Genomic DNA, 12,395 nt, shown 5'->3' on the forward strand with positions numbered 1-12,395 from the left:
AGTTTTTAAAAATATTAATTAAATTTAAAAAATATAAAAGTTCAAATCATCCCCCTTTCAAAATAAAACAATTAAAACAATTAAATATACACTTATTTGATATTGCTGCGTTCAGAATCGCCCGATCTATCAATATTAAAAAAAGAATTAAACCGATTGCTAAATGGCAAAAAGAGAAAAAAAATTCTAAATGCCAGAATTACGTTATTTTGGTCGTCACTACATTGCAATAAAATGCAATCATGGGCGATCAACAGATCACCCAATCTGAGTTCACGAAAAATGGAGACGCTACAGTTCTTTTTTTTTTTAGATTTTTTTTTTCCACCATTTAAATAAAAAAGTACCTCCACATATTTGGTATTTGTGAACTTGTAATGACCTGGAGAATCATAATGGCAGGTCAGTTTTAGCATTTAGTGAACAAGGAAACATGTCACTACTTCTGTATTTATCACCCACTCCTGTTTTTTGTGTACAAATACTGATGTAAAATACTGACCAAATACTTAGGCCACATTCACACGTTCCTTTTTGTCCCGCGGGTTTTCCCGCAGCGGATTTGATAAATCTGCAGGGCAAACCCGCTGCGGTTTTATCGCGGTTTGTCCTGCGGGTTCCGCTGCAGGATTTACCCCTACTATTGATGCTGCATAAAAAACAAACAAAATGCAATTAATATAATTTAAGTAATAGGTGCAGAAAATCTGCACTATGAAAAAGTCACCAAATATTCATTATGGGAACGTAGCCGTACAGGTGTGGTCTCACTAGACACCATAGACATGATTTTACACCACAATGCTCGCTTTGTCTACAGCCTCACCCGTTCCATCTCTAGGCTTTCAAGTTTGACTGGTAAGCCTGGTATACAGTGCCAGCCCTGCCTTCATCTGTTGAACTTATCTACCATACATTTTTTATAATAAACACATACAGAACTTTCCATGAACACATAGGCAGCCATATCTTATCTTGTTTTTTTTTTATCAACTGTAAATGTCAGCTGATTCCATTCAACAGTGATTATTCAGAGACTGTCACTTAAAAGCCTCCCAGGACTTAGTTGTACTGATTTGTATGGTTGACTTATACGCAGACAGCAGCAGGGAGTTTGGCATCCAATAGGCAGATGCATTTAACTCTTGTATAAGAGCGCAGTGTTCAAGACTTTACATCAACGAGAAAAATACCGTGCATTTATATATATATATAATATATATATATATATATATATATATATATATATTTTTTTTTTTTTATGAGTAATTTAGGTCTATAGATGCTTATTTTATTCCCTTGTTTACAGTTTTAATTACTTTTTTTATTAACTCATTTCACCCTTTAAAGGGCATGTGTAATCTGTGTAATCAGTAATCAAGTTACTGCAACTGTATTTTTCTATATACCGTATATACTCGAGTATAAGCCGACCCGAGTATAAGCCGACCCCCGCTAATTTTGCCACAAAAAACTGTGAAAACTTAATGACTCGAGTATAAGCCTAGGGCGGAAAATGCAGCAGCTACTGGTAAATGTCAAAAGTAAAAATAGGTACCAATAAAAGTAAAATTAATTGAGACATCTGTAGGTTAAGTGTTTTTGAATATCCATATTGAATCAGGAGCCCCATATAACGCTCCATAAAGTTTATGGTGGCCCCATAAGATGCTCCATATTGAAATATGCCCCATATAATCCTGCATAAAGGTTAACAATGGCCCCATAAGATGCTCCATAGACACATTTGCCCAATATAATGCTGCACAAATGTTGATTATGGCCCCATAAGATGCTCCATAAAGATATTTGCCCCATATAGTGCTGCACAAACGTTATGGCCCCTGTTATGATCCGGTGGTTAGGACAAATAATGGACCTAATAGTTACTGATAATAAGGACGAGCTCTGGGACGTGGGAACTCTGCTGACCGCAATCCCTAAACCTATCAAAACACACTAGAAATAGCCGTGGATTGCGCCTAACGCTCCCTATGCAACTCGGCACAGCCTAAGAAACTAGCTAGCCCTGAAGATAGAAAAATAAAGCCTACCTTGCCTCAGAGAAATTCCCCAAAGGAAAAGGCAGCCCCCCACATATAATGACTGTGAGTAAAGATGAAAATACAAACACAGAGATGAAATAGATTTAGCAAAGTGAGGCCCGACTTACTGAACAGACCGAGGATAGAAAAGGTTACTTTGTGGTCAGCACAAAAACCTACAAAAAACCACGCAGAGAGTGCAGGGAAAAATACCTTCCGCACCGACTCACGGTGCGGGAGGCGCCCCTCTGCGTCCCAGAGCTTCCAGCAAGCAAGGCAATATTGACAAAAGCAAGCTGGACAGAAAAAATAGCAAACAAGCAAAATAGCACAGAGGAACTTAGCTTCTGCTGGAGCAACAGGAACTCAGAACGATCCAGGAGCGAACTAGAGCCATAGTACAACATTGACAGCTGGCATGGGGCAAAGATCTAAGTGGAGTTAAATAGAGCAGCCCACTAACGAATTAGCCTCGTCACCTGTGGAAGGAAACCCAGAAACACCCACAGGCACCAGAGAAAGTCCATGGACAGAACCAGCCGAAGCACCATTCATGACCACAGGAGGGAGCATGACAACAGAATTCACAACAGTACCCCCCCCTTGAGGAGGGGTCACCGAACCCTCACGAGAGCCCCCAGGCCGACCAGGATGAGCCAAATGAAAGGAACGAACCAGATCGGCCGCATGAACATCATAGGCAAAAACCCAGGAATTATCCTCCTGACCATAACCCTTCCACTTGACCAAGTACTGGAGTTTCCGTCTCGAAATACGAGAATCCAAAATCTTCTCCACCACATACTCCAACTCCCCCTCAACCAACACCGGAGCAGGAGGGTCAACGGATGGAACCACAGGCGCCACGTATCTCCGCAATAACAACCTATGGAACACATTATGGATGGCAAAAGAATCTGGAAGGGCCAAACGAAATGACACAGGATTGATAACCTCAGAAATTTTATACGGACCAATGAAACGAGGCTTAAACTTAGGAGAGGAAACCTTCATAGGAACATAACGAGACGACAACCAAACTAAATCCCCAACACGAAGTCGGGGACCCACACAGCGCCGGCGGTTAGCGAAACGTTGAGCCTTCTCCTGGGACAATGTCAAATTGTCCACCACATGAGTCCAAATCTGCTGCAACCTATCCACCACAGTATCCACACCAGGACAGTCCGAAGACTCAACCTGCCCTGAAGAGAAACGAGGATGGAAACCAGAATTGCAGAAAAACGGCGAAACCAAAGTAGCCGAGCTGGCCCGATTATTAAGGGCAAACTCAGCCAACGGCAAAAGGGACACCCAATCATCCTGATCAGCAGAAACAAAGCATCTCAGATATGTTTCCAACGTCTGATTAGGTCGTTCGGTTTGGCCATTTGTCTGAGGATGGAAAGCCGAGGAAAAAGACAAATCAATGCCCATCCTAGCACAAAAGGAACGCCAAAACCTCGAAACAAACTGGGAACCTCTGTCCGAAACGATGTTCTCCGGGATGCCATGCAAACGAACCACATGCTGGAAAAACAATGGCACCAAATCAGAGGAGGAAGGCAATTTAGACAAGGGTACCAAATGGACCATCTTAGAAAAGCGATCACAAACCACCCAAATGACTGACATCTTTTGAGAGACGGGGAGATCCGAAATAAAATCCATAGAAATATGCGTCCAGGGCCTCTTCGGGACCGGCAAGGGCAAAAGCAACCCACTGGCACGAGAACAGCAGGGCTTAGCCCGAGCACAAGTCCCACAGGACTGCACAAAAGAACGCACATCCCGTGACAAAGACGGCCACCAAAAGGATCTAGCCACCAATCTCTAGTACCAAAGATTCCAGGATGCCCAGCCAACACCGAACAATGAAGCTCAGAGATAACTCTATTAGTCCATTTATCAGGGACAAACAGTTTATCTGCTGGGCAACGGTCAGGTCTATCAGCCTGAAATTTTTGCAGCACCCGCCGCAAATCAGGGGAGATGGCAGACAAAATTATCCCCTTTTTGAGAATACCTGCCGGCTCAGAAACACCCGGAGAGTCAGGCACAAAACTCCTTGACAGGGCATCAGCCTTCACATTCTTAGAGCCCGGAAGGTACGAAACCACAAAATCAAAACGGGAAAAAAACAACGCCCATCGAGCCTGTCTCGGATTCAACCGTTTGGCAGACTCAAGATAAGTCAAATTTTTGTGATCTGTCAAGACCACCACGCGATGCTTGGCTCCTTCAAGCCAATGACGCCACTCCTCGAATGCCCACTTCATGGCCAACAATTCTCGATTACCAACATCATAATTGCGCTCAGCAGGCGAAAACTTTCTAGAAAAGAAAGCACATGGCTTCATTCCCGAGCCATCAAAAATTTTTTTGCGACAAAACAGCCCCTGCCCCAATCTCAGAGGCATCAACCTCAACCTGAAACGGGAGCGAAACATCTGGCTGGCACAACACAAAGGCAGAAGAAAAACGACGCTTCAATTCCTGAATAGCATCCACGGCCGCAGAAGACCAATTGACCACATCAGCACCTTTCTTGGTCAAATCAGTCAACGGTTTAGCAACACTAGAAAAATTAGCGATGAAGCGACGATAAAAATTAGCAAAGCCCAGGAACTTTTACAGGCTCTTCACAGATGTCGGCTGAGTCCAATCATGAATGCCCTGGACTTTAACAGGGTCCATCTCGACAGTAGAAGGGGAAAAAATGAACCCCAAAAATGAAACCTTCTGAACTCCAAAGAGACACTTTGACCCCTTCACAAACAAGGAATTAGCACGAAGGACCTGGAACACCATTCTGACCTGCTTCACATGATACTCCCAATCATCCGAAAAGACCAAAATATCATCCAAATACACAATCAGGAATTTATCCAGGTACTCTCGGAAGATGTCATGCATAAAAGACTGAAATACTGATGGAGCATTGGAAAGCCCGAATGGCATCACCAGGTACTCAAAATGGCCCTTGGGCGTATTAAATGCTGTTTTCCATTCATCGCCCCGTTTAATACGCACAAGATTATACGCCCCTCGAAGGTCTATCTTGGTAAACCAACTAGCCCCTTTAATATGAGCAAACAAGTCAGACAGCAACGGCAATGGATACTGAAATTTGACTGTAATTTTATTAAGAAGGCGGTAATCAATACAAGGTCTCAAAGAACCATCCTTCTTGGCCACAAAAAAGAACCCTGCTCCCAACGGTGATGACGATGGGCGAATATGGCCTTTCTCCAAGGATTCCTTTATATAACTCTGCATAGCGGCGTGTTCTGGCACAGATAAATTGAACAATCGGCCCTTAGGAAACTTACTACCAGGAATCAAATTAATTGCACAATCGCAATCCCTATGAGGAGGTAGGGCACTGGCTTTGGGCTCAAATACATCCTGATAATCCGACAAAAACTCCGGAACTTCAGAAGGAGTAGAAGACGAAATTGACAAAAATGGAACATCACCATGTACCCCCTGGCAACCCCAGCTGGACACAGACATAGATTTCCAGTCCAATACTGGATTATGGACCTGTAGCCATGGTAACCCTAAAACGACCACATCATGCAGATTATGTAACACCAAAAAACGGATATCCTCCTGATGTGCAGGAGCCATGCACATGGTCAATTGGGTCCAGTACTGAGGCTTATTCTTGGCCAAAGGCGTAGCATCAATTCCTCTCAATGGAATAGGATGCTGCAAGGGCTCCAAGAAAAAACCACAGCGCCTAGCATACTCCAAGTCCATCAAATTCAGGGCAGCGCCTGAATCCACAAATGCCATAACAGAATAGGACGACAAAGAGCAAATTAGAGTAACGGACAAAAGAAATTTAGACTGTACCGTACCAATGGTGGCAGACCTAGCGAACCGCTTAGTGCACTTAGGACAATCGGAGATAGCATGAGTAGAGTCACCACAGTAAAAACACAGCCCATTCTGACGTCTGTGTTCCTGCCGTTCAGCTCTGGTCAAAGTCCTATCACACTGCATAGGCTCAGGCCCATGCTCAGATAGTACCGCCAAATGGTGCACAGTTTTACGCTCACGCAAGCGCCGATCGATCTGAATAGCCAAAGACATAGACTCATTCAGACCAGCAGGCATGGGAAATCCCACCATGACATCTTTAAGGGCTTCAGAGAGACCCTTTCTGAAGATTGCTGCCAGGGCACATTCATTCCACTGAGTGAGCACAGACCACTTTCTAAACTTCTGACAATATATCTCTGCTTCATCCTGACCCTGACATAGAGCCAGCAAGATTTTCTCTGCCTGATCCACTGAATTAGGTTCGTCATAAAGCAATCCGAGCGCCAGGAAAAACGCATCTACATCACGCAATGCCGGGTCTCCTGGCGCAAGAGAAAATGCCCAGTCTTGAGGGTCGCCACGTAATAAGGAAATAATTATCCTTACCTGTTGAACAGGATCACCTGAGGAGCGAGGTTTCAAAGCTAGAAACAATTTACAATTATTTTTGAAATTCAAGAACTTAGATCTATCACCAAAAAATAAATCAGGAATTGGAATCCTAGGCTCTGAAATCGGATTCTGAACCACAAAATCTTGAATGTTTTGTACCCTTGTAGTGAGATTATCCATCCAAGAGGACAGACCTTGAATGTCCATGTCTACACCTGTGTTCTGAACCACCCAGAGGTAAAGGGGAAAAGTGAGACAGAACACGCTGCAAAGAAAAAAAAATGGTCTCAGAGCTTCACTTATCCCTCTATTGAGATGCATCAATACTTTTGGCCAGCTGTACTGTTATGATCCGGTGGTTAGGACAAATAATGGACCTGATAGTTACTGATAATAAGGACGAGCTCTGGGACGTGGGAACTCTGCTGACCGCAATCCCTAAACCTATCAAAACACACTAGAAATAGCCGTGGATTGCGCCTAACGCTCCCTATGCAACTCGGCACAGCCTAAGAAACTAGCTAGCCCTGAAGATAGAAAAATAAAGCCTACCTTGCCTCAGAGAAATTCCCCAAAGGAAAAGGCAGCCCCCCACATATAATGACTGTGAGTAAAGATGAAAATACAAACACAGAGATGAAATAGATTTAGCAAAGTGAGGCCCGACTTACTGAACAGACCGAGGATAGAAAAGGTTACTTTGCGGTCAGCACAAAAACCTACAAAAAACCACGCAGAGAGTGCAGGGAAAAATACCTTCCGCACCGACTCACGGTGCGGGAGGCGCCCCTCTGCGTCCCAGAGCTTCCAGCAAGCAAGGCAATATTGACAAAAGCAAGCTGGACAGAAAAAATAGCAAACAAGCAAAATAGCACAGAGGAACTTAGCTTCTGCTGGAGCAACAGGAACTCAGAACAATCCAGGAGCGAACTAGAGCCATAGTACAACATTGACAGCTGGCATGGGGCAAAGATCTAAGTGGAGTTAAATAGAGCAGCCCACTAACGAATTAGCCTCGTCACCTGTGGAAGGAAACCCAGAAACACCCACAGGCACCAGAGAAAGTCCATGGACAGAACCAGCCGAAGCACCATTCATGACCACAGGAGGGAGCCTGACAACAGAATTCACAACAGGTCCCATAAGATGCTCCATACAGACACTTGCCCCATTTGCTGTTGTTGCAATAAAAAAAAATAAAAAAAAAATCACATACTCACCTCTCCGTCACTCAGGCCCCCGGCACTTTCAATATTCACCTGCTCCTCGTTCCGGGCGCCGCTCCATCTTCAGCGTCTTCTGCACTGACGTTCAGGCAGAGGGTGCGCACTAACCACGTCACCATGCCCCCTGACCTGAGCGTCACTGCAAAAGATGCTGAAGATGGCACGGCGCCGGAACGGGGAGCAGGTGAATATTGCGCAGCGCAGCGCTCCCCTCCCTGTTATACTCACCTGCTCCTGGCGCGGTGCAGTCCCTGCTTCCCGGCGCCGCAACTTCTTCCTGTACTGAGCAGTCACCGTTACCACTCATTACAGTAATGAATATGTGGCTCCACCCCTATGGGAGGTGGAGCCGCATATTCATTACTGTAATGAGTGGTACCATGTGACCGCTCAGTACAGGAAGAAGCTGCCGGTACCGGTGAAGCAGGGACCTACAGGGACCGCGTAAGGAGCAGGTGAGTATAATTAGACAGCCCCCGCTCCCCCTCCCCTCCCGCCCCCTGGGTATGACTCGAGTATAAGCTGAGAGGGGGACTTTCAGCCCCCAAAAATGGGCTGAAAATCTCGGCTCATACTTGAGTATATACGGTATGTGTATATAGATATAGATAATAGAAATTCCATGTCCACTGTGCTTCTATTTGACGCTTCGGGAGGTTTACATAAACATTAGCAGCAATAGATTGACTGAGACCATATTTTTTGTATTAAAACATCTAATGAGCCTATGCAAAAGTCACTGCAGGGTTGGGACAAGGTTCTTTGGTGCCCTAGGCAGATGAAGCCAACGGCGTCCCAAGAAGCAAAGTAATGGGTCAGAGGTAACAGGACCCATATCACACACCCCCCCACCGATAATTTACAAGATATGACAACTATTTCCACTAGAATTGTTATCTTTTTCACTAAAAAAATGGCAGCAAAATTAAAAAAAAGTTGGTGATTTTAGGAATGCAATGTAACAGGAAGTGCAATTTGAAAACTTAGAGATAAAATCATTAATTTTTTGCAGACCATTTACACAATGCGGGTGAAAAATAGAGATATTCATCCCTGATGTGCTATATTTTTCATATAAAACCTAATATTAGTCATGGAAACTAATATAGCTTAAATATAATGGCGCTGTGTGGTTTCAATTAAAGGGAACCTGTCACCCCGTTTTTTCAGTAGGAGATAAAAATACCGTTAAATAGGGCCTGAGCTGTGCTTTACAATAGGGTATTTTTTGTCCCCTGATTCCCTACCTATGCTGCCGAAATACCTTACAAAAGTGTCCTTTTTCGCCTGTCAATCAGGCTGGTCAGGTCAGATGGGCATGGTCACAGCGCTGTTTCTCCCCCACATCTTGCTTACGTTCCCGTTGGTGGCATAGTGCTTCTCGCATGCGCAAGTGCCGAATGCACTGCGCAGCTGTAGAAAAAGAGCGCGCTCGCCGCTATTCAGCGGTTTCTCGGTGGGCGCGGCCATCTTCCTGAGGCCGCGCGTGCGCAGATGGAGTCTCCTGCTTCCCGGGGCTTCAGGAAAATGGCCGCGGGATGCCACGCGTGCGCAGATGGACATCGCGGTGGCCATTTTCCTGAAGCCGAGATTCGAACTCGGCTTCAGGAAAATGGCCACCACGATGTCCATCTGCGCACGCGCGGCATCCCGCGGCCATTTTCCTGAAGCCCCGGGAAGCAGGAGACTCCATCTGCGCACGCGCGGCCTCAGGAAGATGGCCGCGCCCACCGAGAAACCGCTGAATAGCGGCGAGCACGCTCTTTTTCTACAGCTGCGCAGTGCATTCGGCACTTGCGCATGCGAGAAGCACTACGCCACCAACGGGAACGTAAGCAAGATGTGGGGGAGAAACAGCGCTGTGATCACGCCCATCTGACCTGACCAGCCTGATTGACAGGCGAAAAAGGACACTTTTGTAAGGTATTTCGGCAGCATAGGTAGGGAATCAGGGGACAAAAAATACCCTATTGTAAAGCACAGCTCAGGCCCTATTTAACGGTATTTTAATCTCCTACTGAAAAAAACGGGGTGACAGGTTCCCTTTAAGGTGTCCAGCATTTGGCAGATACTCTAATGGAAAGTAAACAGACCAATTAAAGATAAAGGGATATATTTGATACTTTTTACATCTGTCATGCGACATATACAGCTTGCACAAAACTGATGGTGGTTCTGGTGGAGAATTCATGTACTTTTGATGACTCTGGTAATGTATTCATATTCATGTAGTGATGATGATTCTGGTGATATTTATCACCAGAACCATCATCAGCACATGAATACAAAACCAAAATCATCATTGGTACATAATTAGAGTATCGGAGCCATCAATAGTACATAAATATGATACCAGAAATATCATCAGTAAATAAATGTCTTCAGAACAACTATCAGTACATGCATACGTCACCAGAACCACTATTAGTACTGGAATACATCACTAGAACCACCATCAGAACATGAATACATCAAGCAAGCCACCATAAGTACATGACTATGTCACCAAAAACACAAGTACATTAATATATCAGCAGGACAAGTACTTGAAGTAACTATCAACTGCAATGTCAAGTCAGCCCATAAACAATTGTATCGCATGAACCTACAACCCAAAAACCTTAAGACACAAAAGAGAATAGTAAAACCAAAAACACTCAGTTTGAAAAAATGTTGCAGTAATCCGCAAGTGCTAGTAAAAGATGTAAAAAACAGGGTATTTGGTTGATACGTTTTTTGCAAAAAATGTATACTAAGCTGCTCTACCAATCTTCACGGTATACCCTTATCAGAGCAGTCCTAACTAATGTATGCAATCCCTATCTGATGTATTTAAAAACCTGATCATCTGTATATAACCTGTGTGAACAGGGTTCAGAGAGGAAAAATCCATGTGTGCATACAGGGTAGAACAGCTTTTGTGCAGATAGCCCAAGAGGAGTGGTGGAACTCCCCAGTCTTGTAGACACAAGAGAACAATTATGGAAACAGGAACACATGGGCTACTTGCACAGTGAACAAGTCTGTATGATCATGTTCACACACCACCAAGAAACCTGAAGACACAAAAGAGAATAGTAAAACCAAAAACACTCAGTTTGAAAAAATGTTGCAGTAATCCGCAAGTGCTAGTAAAAGATGTAAAAAACAGGGTATTTGGTTGATACGTTTTTTGCAAAAAATGTATACTAAGCTGCTCTACCAATCTTCACGGTATACCCTTATCAGAGCAGTCCTAACTAATGTATGCAATCCCTATCTGATGTATTTAAAAACCTGATCATCTGTATATAACCTGTGTGAACAGGGTTCAGAGAGGAAAAATCCATGTGTGCATACAGGGTAGAACAGCTTTTGTGCAGATAGCCCAAGAGGAGTGGTGGAACTCCCCAGTCTTGTAGACACAAGAGAACAATTATGGAAACAGGAACACATGGGCTACTTGCACAGTGAACAAGTCTGTATGATCATGTTCACACACCACCAAGAAACCTGAAGACACAAAAGAGAATAGTAAAACCAAAAACACTCAGTTTGAAAAAATGTTGCAGTAATCCGCAAGTGCTAGTAAAAGATGTAAAAAACAGGGTATTTGGTTGATACGTTTTTTGCAAAAAATGTATACTAAGCTGCTCTACCAATCTTCACGGTATACCCTTATCAGAGCAGTCCTAACTAATGTATGCAATCCCTATCTGATGTATTTAAAAACCTGATCATCTGTATATAACCTGTGTGAACAGGGTTCAGAGAGGAAAAATCCATGTGTGCATACAGGGTAGAACAGCTTTTGTGCAGATAGCCCAAGAGGAGTGGTGGAACTCCCCAGTCTTGTAGACACAAGAGAACAATTATGGAAACAGGAACACATGGGCTACTTGCACAGTGAACAAGTCTGTATGATCATGTTCACACACCACCAAGAAACCTGAAGACACAAAAGAGAATAGTAAAACCAAAAACACTCAGTTTGAAAAAACCCAAAAACCTTGCAGAATGTCCTTATCAATGGTAAGTGGATACTGTGAGTTGTTGTTACCATTTATCATCAGACTGTTGACCATACATGAACCACAGAGCTGATGAGACCCAGTCAGTATAACAAATAAACATTTACATCCAGGTACCTTATAGATGGCATCTTTTCTGAAGTCTTCTCTTTCTTTACATCGCCATCTTGTCTAGATGCCATAATGACTTGTCATATCCACAGCTCATCTTTGCAGACCTCCCTCTTCTCCGGTCTTTTACAGCACCTCCCCAATCCATGCCCTTAAAAATAACAGTGTTATTAAAATGCCCTCTGCATCAAAATATCTGTCCATACTGTACCATAAGTAAGTCTCCTATGGTATATGACTTCCACACTGTCCGCGTTAATGAGCTATAATCACCACACAACACCACTAAACTCTCTCCATACTGTGCCCCCATTTCACACTCTCCATATCCATTCTGTGCCCCTCTTCACATCATGCTCTCATAATGCCCACCACGCTACTCTCTTCAAAATGTATGCCCCCCTCACACTGCCCCCCTACACAGTAAGATGGTCATCAAAGCCACCCTTTTGGTATGATATCCACAACAACCCCCAATATATAGTACCGTCACTACAGCCCTCCACATATAGTATAATGTCCTCCACAGTCCTTTATATATACTATGATATCCTCCACAG

This window comes from Ranitomeya imitator, chromosome 3, assembly GCF_032444005.1.
Source record: "Ranitomeya imitator isolate aRanImi1 chromosome 3, aRanImi1.pri, whole genome shotgun sequence".
Taxonomy (NCBI): Eukaryota; Metazoa; Chordata; class Amphibia; order Anura; family Dendrobatidae; genus Ranitomeya; species Ranitomeya imitator.